At 54.7% G+C, this 10,028-nt stretch overlaps 1 protein-coding gene across 1 annotated transcript in view; it reads right to left on the reverse strand.

The window, feature by feature from the left end:
- The window catches only part of CDH23 (cadherin related 23), a 403,130-nt gene that overhangs the window by 160,114 nt on the left and 232,988 nt on the right, over window positions 1-10,028 (reverse strand). The window lies entirely within an intron of this gene.

The following is a 10,028-nucleotide window of genomic DNA, read 5'->3' on the forward strand; positions in this document are numbered from 1 at the left end:
CAGCAGGAAATGTCCACGGCAAACCCATGCTTCCCCCCACACAGCTCCTCAGGCCCAGGCCGAATTTTCTAGAGCCGCGCTGTTCAATAAGGTTTTCACCAGTCACAAACGGCGATTTAAATTAATACTGGAGCACGCAGTTCCGGAGGATCAGTCTTCTACCTGAATCTCCAACTTTGCGAAACCACCCTTCCTGCACTCATGTCACACATTCCCTGTAGATGCTCAGACGGCTTGGGGGAGAGACCCTAGACCTGTGGCTTGGGTTCACAACTTGTAGGTTTACAAAATATCTCAAACAAAAGTGGGGGTGGGTTCACCCATCTGGTGGCCTCCTCTGGCCGCCCTCCTCCGGTCCCCAAAGCCTCCAAGTCAGACGTGGTACCCGGTGGGGGAGGCCTCTTGGGTGGATTTCTGGTGTTCCTCCTTCTTTAACCCTGGGAATAATCCGCTGCATGTATCAGGCAGACTGTCATCTGGTTGGCAACCTCTTCTGCTGGAAACAGTCTGCTGCCCACCCTCACCCATATTTTGGCATCCTTCTCTGCTCGAACAAGTGGTCCAAGTGGGATCTAGTCCCGTGACCTCAGGGACTAGGCTAGGAGTGGCCCCTGACCTCAGCAGGGCCCTATTAGAATCCTTCCCTGGGATTCTTCTTATTGTTGCTGGGGATAAAAGCTTTCCTCTGGGGCAGTGAAGCTGGGACGATGTGAAGTGGGAGTTGCTGGATGTGTAGGGACGATGAAGAGAGGGGCTGATCTTGGTAGTTCTAGAGTCCTGAATCTGACATCCCTTCCCACCTCAGTTTGGTTTGTGAGTCCAACAAGATCTCTTTTATCCAGGCTGGTCCAAGTTGGCTTTCTATCACCTACAGTCAAAAGAGACTGGAGCGAGAGTGGCCTGCCTTATGCCTGATGATGATGGCAACAATGGTGACCACTGCCAGCCTGCACTCTATCATATATTTTACATTGCCAAAGGGCATCCAGGTTTATTAAGACCTCATTTTATCCTCACAACTGTCACAGCATGAGGAAGGCACACATTTCTACCCATCACACAGATCACAAAACTGAGGCCCAGACCACAGTGAGGTCTGGTGTAACCCTGTCACCACTCTAGGTCATGAGCAGTTTCAAGCAGAGTGGGGCAGAACCTGCGATCCCTACTCCCATCCCAGGGTTCCTTCCTTTAGGCCACCTACGTGGGGTCCCTCTCCAACCCCTTCCTTGTCCAGGACAATGGCAGTTATAGTAGAGGCTTGGCTTTTGCGGCTGGAACCTCCGGGCTTCTGCATTGTCGCTGGCATGGTTACAGTCCACAGTGCAGACTAAGTGACACCATTCATGCATTCATTCAATAGTTACTCAGTAAGCATGTACTCTGTGCCAGGCACTGTGACCTCTGCTCCCTCCCAGGCCATGCCCTAGAGCTGGGCAAACTGCTACCTGTCACCAGAAGCCTGGAGGGAAAAGCCTTGGGCTGACCTTGGGGTGTTTTACACTCAGGGCTTCTCTAAGATCACAACTGGATAAAGGTTCTGCTGCTAAAAATATGTTTCAATACCTACTTTTGTTTAGTTATTTATTTTATTTTTTGTTTGCGGTACGCGGGCCTCTCACTGTTGTGGCCTCTCCCGTTGCAGAGCACAGGCTCCGGACGCGCAGGCTCAGCGGCCACGGCTCACGGGCCTAGCTGCTCCGCGGCCTGTGGGATCTTCCCGGACCGGGGCACGAACCCCTGTCCCCTGCATCGGCAGGCGGACTCTCACCCACTGCGCCACCAGGGAAGCCCCCTACTTTTGTTTATTTTTATTTTTTAGCTTTGAGGTATAATTGACAAATTATTTTATAAGTTTATTATACAATAAAATTATTACGATAATATATTATATTGAGGTATACTTGACAATGGAAAGGATTCCCACTATTGAGTTAATTAACCACCCATCACCTCACAGATTTACCCTCTTGTTCCTTGTCTGGTGAGAACACTTAAGTTCTACTCTCTCAGCAAATTTCAATGGTACGGTACAGTGTTATCAACTATAGTCACCATGTTATACATTAGATCCTCAGACCTTATTCATCTTATAACAAAGTTTGTCCCCGTTGATCAGCCTCTCCCTATTTCCCCCTGCTCAATACCTTGGTACTAAGTATTTTTTGAGGTTCCTTTTAAAGTTCTTGGATTCTGTGAAATCTATTCCATTCTGTGTTCTTTATGATAAACCCGAATTTCAAGAAAATGCCAATTTGTGTCCAGTATATTGAATTCAGGAAGGCAGAGAAGTAAATGATATATTCCAAATGATTTAAATGAAAAAGGTGTTTATACCCAAAGGGTTAAGATCTCAGTTACCCAGAAAACTTGGTTATCCAGAAGAAAGCCAATTCCAGGGGCTGTGACAGCCTGCTTTTAAGGACAGGCTCTTGGACCCACTGTTCCATTCAGTGTCCCCGCTGTGTTCAGCAGACTGTGTGTGGACCTCTGTCTTCCCACAGCCCTAGCCAGGCTCCAAGAGCATCACAGGTTCTTGGGGGACGCGTGTCTAATAAATGGAAAGGTAAACGCCGAGCTATGTAACCCACCCTCTAACCCAGGACCGGTTCCAGGGCAGACCCTCACTCGAGCCCTGAGCCACTCCTCCCGACAACTGCATTTATTGACTCCTCACACTTACCACGTACTGTATCTTCATAATGACCCTATGACGTAGGTGCTATTATTACTACCACTCCCAATTTACAGATGGGGAAACTGAGGCACAGAGAGAGTGAACAGCTCACCCAAGGCTTCACAGCTAAGAGAGCGGCAAAGTTAGGATTTGAACCCAGTGCCGGCTTGTCACCTCCTTCGCCTCAACGTGTTCTTGCTTCTAAACCAAGAAGAGAACTTGCTCTCAGAAGGAGGGGTGTCTGGTTATTCCAGGGCAGAGGAGACCAAAACTTCTCATAATAAGCCCACCTCTCTCCTCCCCTTTCAGGGACCAGAGAAGGCTGGGAGGCACCCGTAAGTCCCCTTTCATTCCACCAACAAATGATCACCACCACGCATGGTATTACTAGACTACAGTAACTGCAGCTTAGTCTGGGGAGCAGCTGACCAGATGCCATCAAGCCCCTTGGTGAGGGGAGAGTGTAATGTAGAGACCCCAGCTCCAGGTCAGAGTCAGCAGCCCAGGTCACCGTGTGACCAAACAGCAACCTCCTGGGGCCTCGGCATCCTCATTTGTCAAAGGAAAGGGTTTGGGGTAGCAAAGAGGGTAGGGCCGCATCTGCCAGGCTCACCTCCCAGCCTGGACAGTGCCTGACACATGGCAGGTGCTTCACAAATGCTTGGAAAATGAAGGAACCAATTCTAGTAAGATGCGGGTGGTGGAGAGAGGGGGGCAAAAGCGAGGAGCGCAGATTCTAAGGGAAAGGGAGGGGCAAAAAGAAGGAGAGAGGGAAAAGGAGGGGAGAGGCTAGGAGGGGCACAGGGGTCAGCAGAGTGGGCTGGGCCAAGCCACAAGGGGGGTCCCCTGCCCCTGAATGTCTCATCGGGACCCTGGGGACAAGCCCTCCACATCTATGTGCCCTATGGAATTGCACTCGGACTGTTAGGGTGGGAAGGACCCCCGAGGCCCCCCTGTTCAGTCCTCTTCACCCTGAGGCTCAGGGAAGCTAGGTGACGAGCCCCTGGGAACAAGACAGAACTGTCTTCTCTCTCCAGGCAGATGCTGGCCTCTACCACCCCTGCTGAGTCCCCACTCCCTCCCCGAGTGGACTGAGCACGGCCATGGTTCCCACGGTGACCCCTCTCCCCAGGGGCCTCTTGCTGCCCGCCCGGGCCGCCGACGCTAACTGGGGAAGATTTGTGAGTCCTTTAGTGCCACCGTCTAATGACCGTATGAAATATTTTGCCTGGTGAAGAGGCGAGGGAGAACTTTCGTTTCTCACGTGCACGAAGCAGAATAACGTGGCGATGAAAAGCTACTCCTGTGCGCCTGCCAGGGTGCGAGCAGCCAGCGCCAATGCAAGGGGCCTGGTCCGGGTGCTCAGGCCAGCGCCAGGCTGCTGAGGGGCCTGACAGGGGCCTGTGCCCAGAGAAGGCAGCAACTCTGCCCACTAGGCGGCCCTGCTGAAGGCCCTCCTCCTTTACATGCATCCTTAGCCCTGTACTTGGGCCTTTGCTGCCAGCTCCGGCCTCATCTCCGACCACGTGCAGGCTGGACCATGTGCGGCTCCCGGGCCTGACCGGCTCTGCTCTCGCTGCGCCCTCTGCCGGGATCGCTTCCTTCCTCTCCCACCTGGCTCACCCGCTCCTGTCCTCCTGGCTCCCCAAGGTTGGGTTAGGGCTCCACCCTGCTGGAGATATTCCCAGCTGTGACCGCTCTGTAGAGCTGGAGCTGTGGGCTGATGTGTTTCCCACCCCAGGAGGCTGCGGATCCCCGAGGCCAGGGTGGGACACGGGGCCTGGACATCAGGGCGGCTCAGGAAAGCTCCTATATCCGTCATCTACAGATACACCTGGGTCCACATCCTCACCACATATGTACGTATACTGTTTCATTTTGACCACACCCATACGTGGCAAGTACTGTTAGAACCCTCTGCTCTCTGTCTTTAACAAACAAGGAAACAGAGGCAGGATAAGGAACTCTCCCAAGATTTCACAGCTGGTAAGAGCCAGAGCTGGCCTCCAGATCCCTGTGTTGAAAACCGTTTAGCAGCTTGTGGCATATGCCCTCGGAGCAGCGTCCTGTGGAGGTCAAGGAGCCGCTTGGCCGTGCTGGCCAGCCCAGTAGGGGGCGCTGCCGGGGCCTGCTCTACTACCCACCCTGCAACCTGTCCCACCCAGGCAGGTCTCTGTCCCAGCCCCACTCTGCTTGTTACAGCACTTTTCACAACAACCGCCTTCCCAGGACCTGCTTTGCTCCTAAGCAACTGAAAAATCAACAGATGAATCACGTGCCAAACAGACAGTGACCCTCGGGCCCACTTTAGGAAGGAGGGTTTGAGAAGTGACCAGGGGCCTGTGCAGAGAGAACAAATGTCCTCCTCAGGCCATGAACACCCTTCCTCCTGCCACGTTCTGGGACGTTCTGTCTCCGTGCAGGGTCACTTCCGGGATCTCGCTGCTGCTGGCCCCCTCTCTGATGCCTCTGTGTCCCCGTTACTATTCCAGCTGGGCTAGAATCTCACCCACAGGTACACACTAGCACATTTTGCCACTTGCCATGACTCTCATAAGATGCCCAGGGGTAAGAAGTCAAAACCAATGGCTACAATGATCTTCCTCTGCTCAAAGACCTTCAATGGCTCCCCACTACTGCTGAATTAATTTCAGACCGGCACCTGTCATCAAGGCTCTGCAGATCCTGGCTGGCCTTGGCGATTTTGTACCCATCCCCCCCCGATGCACCCAAACTGTCCTCTCATTGCCTGGTTGAATCATCCCTTCATTCCGTAACTGCTGCCCACCCCTCCAAATGCCCCCTCCCTTAGGGAGCTCCCTGGCTGCTTGCTGTTCTTGACCTGAGGGCCCCTGGCTGGACCTGTTTTAGAACACTCAGCAGTCTGCTGTCCCTGAAACCTGCTTGTGTATGCCCCGTTCCCTCCCCATGACGGACAAGTTCTGTACCTAACTTATTTTTGTATACTGTGTTGTGCCTAGCACAGGGCTCAAAATCTTCGCCAAATTTAGTAAAATCTGGGATTTCCATTGCCGGACACTGAGGGCCAGCATGACCTTCCTTCTGGGGGGCTAGTGTTCCTATCAGCAAACACCTTGGTGGGCCGTGAGCAGCCAGAGTGGGGCTCCTTAGGTTGTCCAGGAGGCAGGGCTGGGGTTTATAAAGCATCTCCAGTAAGTCTCCCAAGCTCAGGTCTCTCGTCCAAGCTCCCTACTGGCCAAACCTTAGAGGCAGGTGGGATGGGGGGTGGGGGGAACACTCACTGAACAGCCCTCACCGTCAGCCTGCAGGCACGTGCAGAGCAGGTGAGAAGGACAGCACGGGCGTGGAGGGGCAGGTGTGGGGGTGCCTGGCACACCACAGAAAGAACCTTCGCCAAGATGATGATCAGACTCAGTCACGTGCTCAGTAAATACTTTCTGAGCTTTTCCAACGTGCCAGCTACTGTGCCTGGCTCTGAAGCCACAGCCATCAGCATGACAATGCCCTTGCTGGAATGTGACTTATAATCAGAAAGGGGAGACAGACAATAATGGAGGAGAGAAATAGCTAAATAACAATTTCAGACAGTGGTAAGAACTGTGGGGAAATACAGCAGAAAATGGGCTAGCAGGTGACTGGGTTGCTATCTTAGGTTGACTAGTCCTGGAGAAGATATTTGGCAAAGTGTATCTGGGTCTACAGGACAGTCACTGGCTGGACACCGAGAAGCCTGGGAGGTCCTGGTGAGAACCGTTCTCACTGAGGCCCGGAGGCGGCTCAGAACGTCTCTGTCTCCCCCAGTGGAAGCGTCTGCAGCCCGGGAAGACCGGCCGGCGGGTCAGCATCTGTCCCCGCGGTCAGCTCATGGGAGAGGGTGCCGCCGGGACTGGCTGCTGCCCAGAGCCTGATTTATAAGGCATCTCCTCCGATTCTCCTCAACACTGGCATTACCAGCAAAACTAATTCCCTCATTTGGGCCTTTATAGTTGCATCCGCGAGTGCTTATTTCTGTGATGGACAATGCCGGCAAAAGTGTAATTTTCTTCTGCTGACAAAAAAGAGAAAAATAAATACACGCGGCGGGGGGGAAAATTCCAAAGGTTAAGACAAGGTGAGCCTGCAGTGCAGGAATAGCCAGATCCCCAGACCAGCCAGGCTCATGTCAGAAACATCCAACTTTCCCCTGGCTATATAGGGTGGGAGGGGGTCAAATGACCCCCTGCCGTTTCCCTTTGAGCACTTACAGTGTCAGGCACTGTGCCCAGCATTTCTCGTGCTTTAGTTCACTCTGTCTTCCCAAAAGTCCTACGGGAAGGGCTTTTGGGAAGTCCTTCCCTTTGGGAAGCACCAGTATTATTTCTATTTTACAGATGGAGGGAACTGGGGCTCAGAAAGGTCAATCAACTTGCCCAAGGTCAAACAGCCATGGTACCAGGACATGAACCCAATACAGTCAACTGCAGGGCAGGTGCTCTCAAACACTCCCCTCCCCCATTGGTGGGGCTGGAGAGGCGTCCTCCTGCAGTTTGAGAGCTCAGCCATGGGATCCAGGGTGCTCCTACCAGGTCACTGTACTCACCCTGTGGATGAGGCCCCAACAGGCAGTCTTTTCCTTCTTGTCACAGGCTCTGCCCCCAGCCTCTGCCTTGAGTGGGTGGGCTCCAGAAATTCTGCTTGTGCCCGTAAGCAGAAGATGGAGGGGTCACTGGATGTCATTTCCCAGGACGCAGGCCCTTAGCCAAGATCCTTCATCCTCAAAGGTTCCCCCCAACCCCATCCCACCCAAGCTTGGTCTTGGTGTGTGCAGGTGGCTCAGGGCCTAGACTGGGGGAGGCTGTCAGCTGCTAAAGGCCGGGGCAGGCTGGCTGGCTGGCTGTGGGCACCCTTCTGACCCTTGCCGGGCTCCTCACCCAGCACCCTGTGGATATAGCTCTTCCTTCAACTTGGATGCCAGGGCTCTATGCTCAGCCCAGCTCCCTGCCCTCTGATGCTCATCACAACATCTCACGCCCACTCCCAGGAATCCACCATTTCAACAGCGATCAGGTCCTCTTGTCTCTTTGTCTCCTCCCAAGAGCCCCCTTCTGACCCAGCCTGTTCTGCCAATGAAGAGTGGCCATCTCTCACCGTCTTCCATTCATTTTCCCTGAACCAGGGGCCTCCCTTACAGGCTACCTGCCTTGCCGACACACCATCCCCATGGATCCCTGCACCTCCCTGTGTCCCTCGTCATGGCCTTGCCGACGCCCATCTGCTGACGTTGGGCCTTATGCCCTGACCTGACCCCCACCTGCTCTGGCCTCCTGCTGGGTCTGCCTCCAACTGCTGCTCATCGGGTGCCGCTGCTGCACTCTGGCCCCCTGATCCCCCCCCTGGGCCAGACGCCCTCCTCTCTCAGGTTTCTAAACACCCTGTACCCTTCTTTATAGCTAGAAAGTCCTGCCCCCCTGTGTCTTCTTCTTTCCACCTGTGCCCTCTCGCTTCCCTACCTGTCTCTCTCTTTACACACACACACACCCTCCCTCTCTCTCTCTTCCTCCCTGTGTCTCAGGCAACCCCCAATACCTCCCTGTCCCACCCCCACCCTCACATACTCTCACAGAAACCTTCTCTCTTTTCCTCTGTCTGTCTCAGGTGGACCCCATCCCGCTACGGACTCACACACAGAAACTCATGCACATCTGCACCCACCCTCAGTCTCAAGCAGCCCCCACGCCCACCCGAGCCTCAGCCCCGGGGGCCCCTCCACGCCCCTTCCCCAGCCACCTGTGCACCTCTCCCTGCAGGCTGGCAGCTGGCAGGCACGCACTCAGTCACTCCCCGCCGGTGTCCACACCCCCGTCACGCACGCTCGCCCGGATGCCCCGCACGGGGCTTCTGCTCTGAAGCAAGGCGGGCCCAGCTGCCTTCCCAGCAGCCCTGGGTCCCAGCGACCGTGGCAGGCAGCAGGCACCAGCGAGCAGTTCTGCTCCCATGCACAAATCTGCAGAGAAGGGCACACGGTACAATTTGTTCAGGAAACAATAGCAATGTTTGACATGTCATAAGGATTGATGGAGCAGAAAGTTACATGGGAGAATGCATTTTTAAACAGCTCCACGGAGCCCCGCTGCTTCACTGGTAGTGCTTTCCACATTCATCATTCGCTGAGCTCCTCTGAGTAACTCCCTAAACTACGTGAGATTAACTGCACTCTTGCAAGCTCTGGGGAGGCCGGTGGGAGGCAGGAGGTACTCCTCTGGAGGAACCTGGTAGCCCAGAGGCTGGGGTGACTTCCACTTGGCCTGATTAGGCCCATGGGGCCCGGTCCTCTCCCCTGTTCCCACACTCCCTCCCATGCTGTGGACGAGGATTTCAGCTTCTCTCTAGGGCGCGAGGTAGAAGCCAATGGCCAGGAAGTACCATCTGGACTGCCCCACACTTCCGGGCAAATGCTCGGTGTGTCAGTTTCCCTCGTCCTCTCAGAAGGAAGCTATCTAATCTGAGTAGGAAGCCAGGGCTGATGGGTGAGGGCATGGTGAGTGCCGGGTGGGCAAAATAAGGTTTGGTTGGAAGCTGCTGCTCTGAGGACCTTCCTGGGGGCCCCTGGCCAGGGGGGATGTCACACTCCTGGGAGAAGAAATGATGGCATCTGTAAGGGAATGTCTCCCATTGGACTTCATGTAGGGATAAGAAGAGGAGTGCTCCAGGTGGACAGTGGGACCAGGGAGTGAACCAGAGGGTACAGGAGAGATCCTGGGGAGGCTGCGGGTCATAGGAAGAAAGATGCATTCAGGAAAGCCCTCGGTCCTGCTCTTGGCCTTCCGAGTGTGCAGAAAGCCTTAGGACAAAAGGGTGCTACTGGGGAGGCTGGGGACAGAGGCTCAGAGCACACGGTCAGGTGAGTCGCTGAGTGGGAGGGCAGTTAGGAAAGGGTGGGGACTCGGTGGGTGGTGGGGCTCCCTCACGTTCCGTCGTGGACCTGGGGTGGATGGCCACCACTCCATCACACATGCCCATGCCGCATCACTCATCGGTCATAGTACTGAGTGCAGAGAACGCCTCAGGATCTCTCTCAGCCCCACCTTCCCTATGGGAGTCAGCAAACAGTGGGATGTGAGTAAAGTCTCTCTGCTGTGTCTGTTGGGCTCTCTGCCCCTGGAGGGTCAGAAACCTGCTTCTCCCTGGGAGGCACAGTACAAGGCCAGGCACCAAGGGCCTCAAAAGGATGTGTGGCTCTGTGTAGGGTCATGAAAATCCCTTCAAAATGGGAGCATGAGATCTGGGTTCTGGTCCAGCTTCTTGCCCAACTATCCAGCTGTGGGACTTTGAGGAAGACACTGGGCTTCACGGCCTATGTGCCGCACAGCCTCCTGACCCATCTGCCCGC

This window comes from Lipotes vexillifer, unplaced genomic scaffold (assembly GCF_000442215.2).
Source record: "Lipotes vexillifer unplaced genomic scaffold, Lipotes_vexillifer_v1.1 scaffold205, whole genome shotgun sequence".
NCBI lineage: Eukaryota > Metazoa > Chordata > Mammalia > Artiodactyla > Lipotidae > Lipotes > Lipotes vexillifer.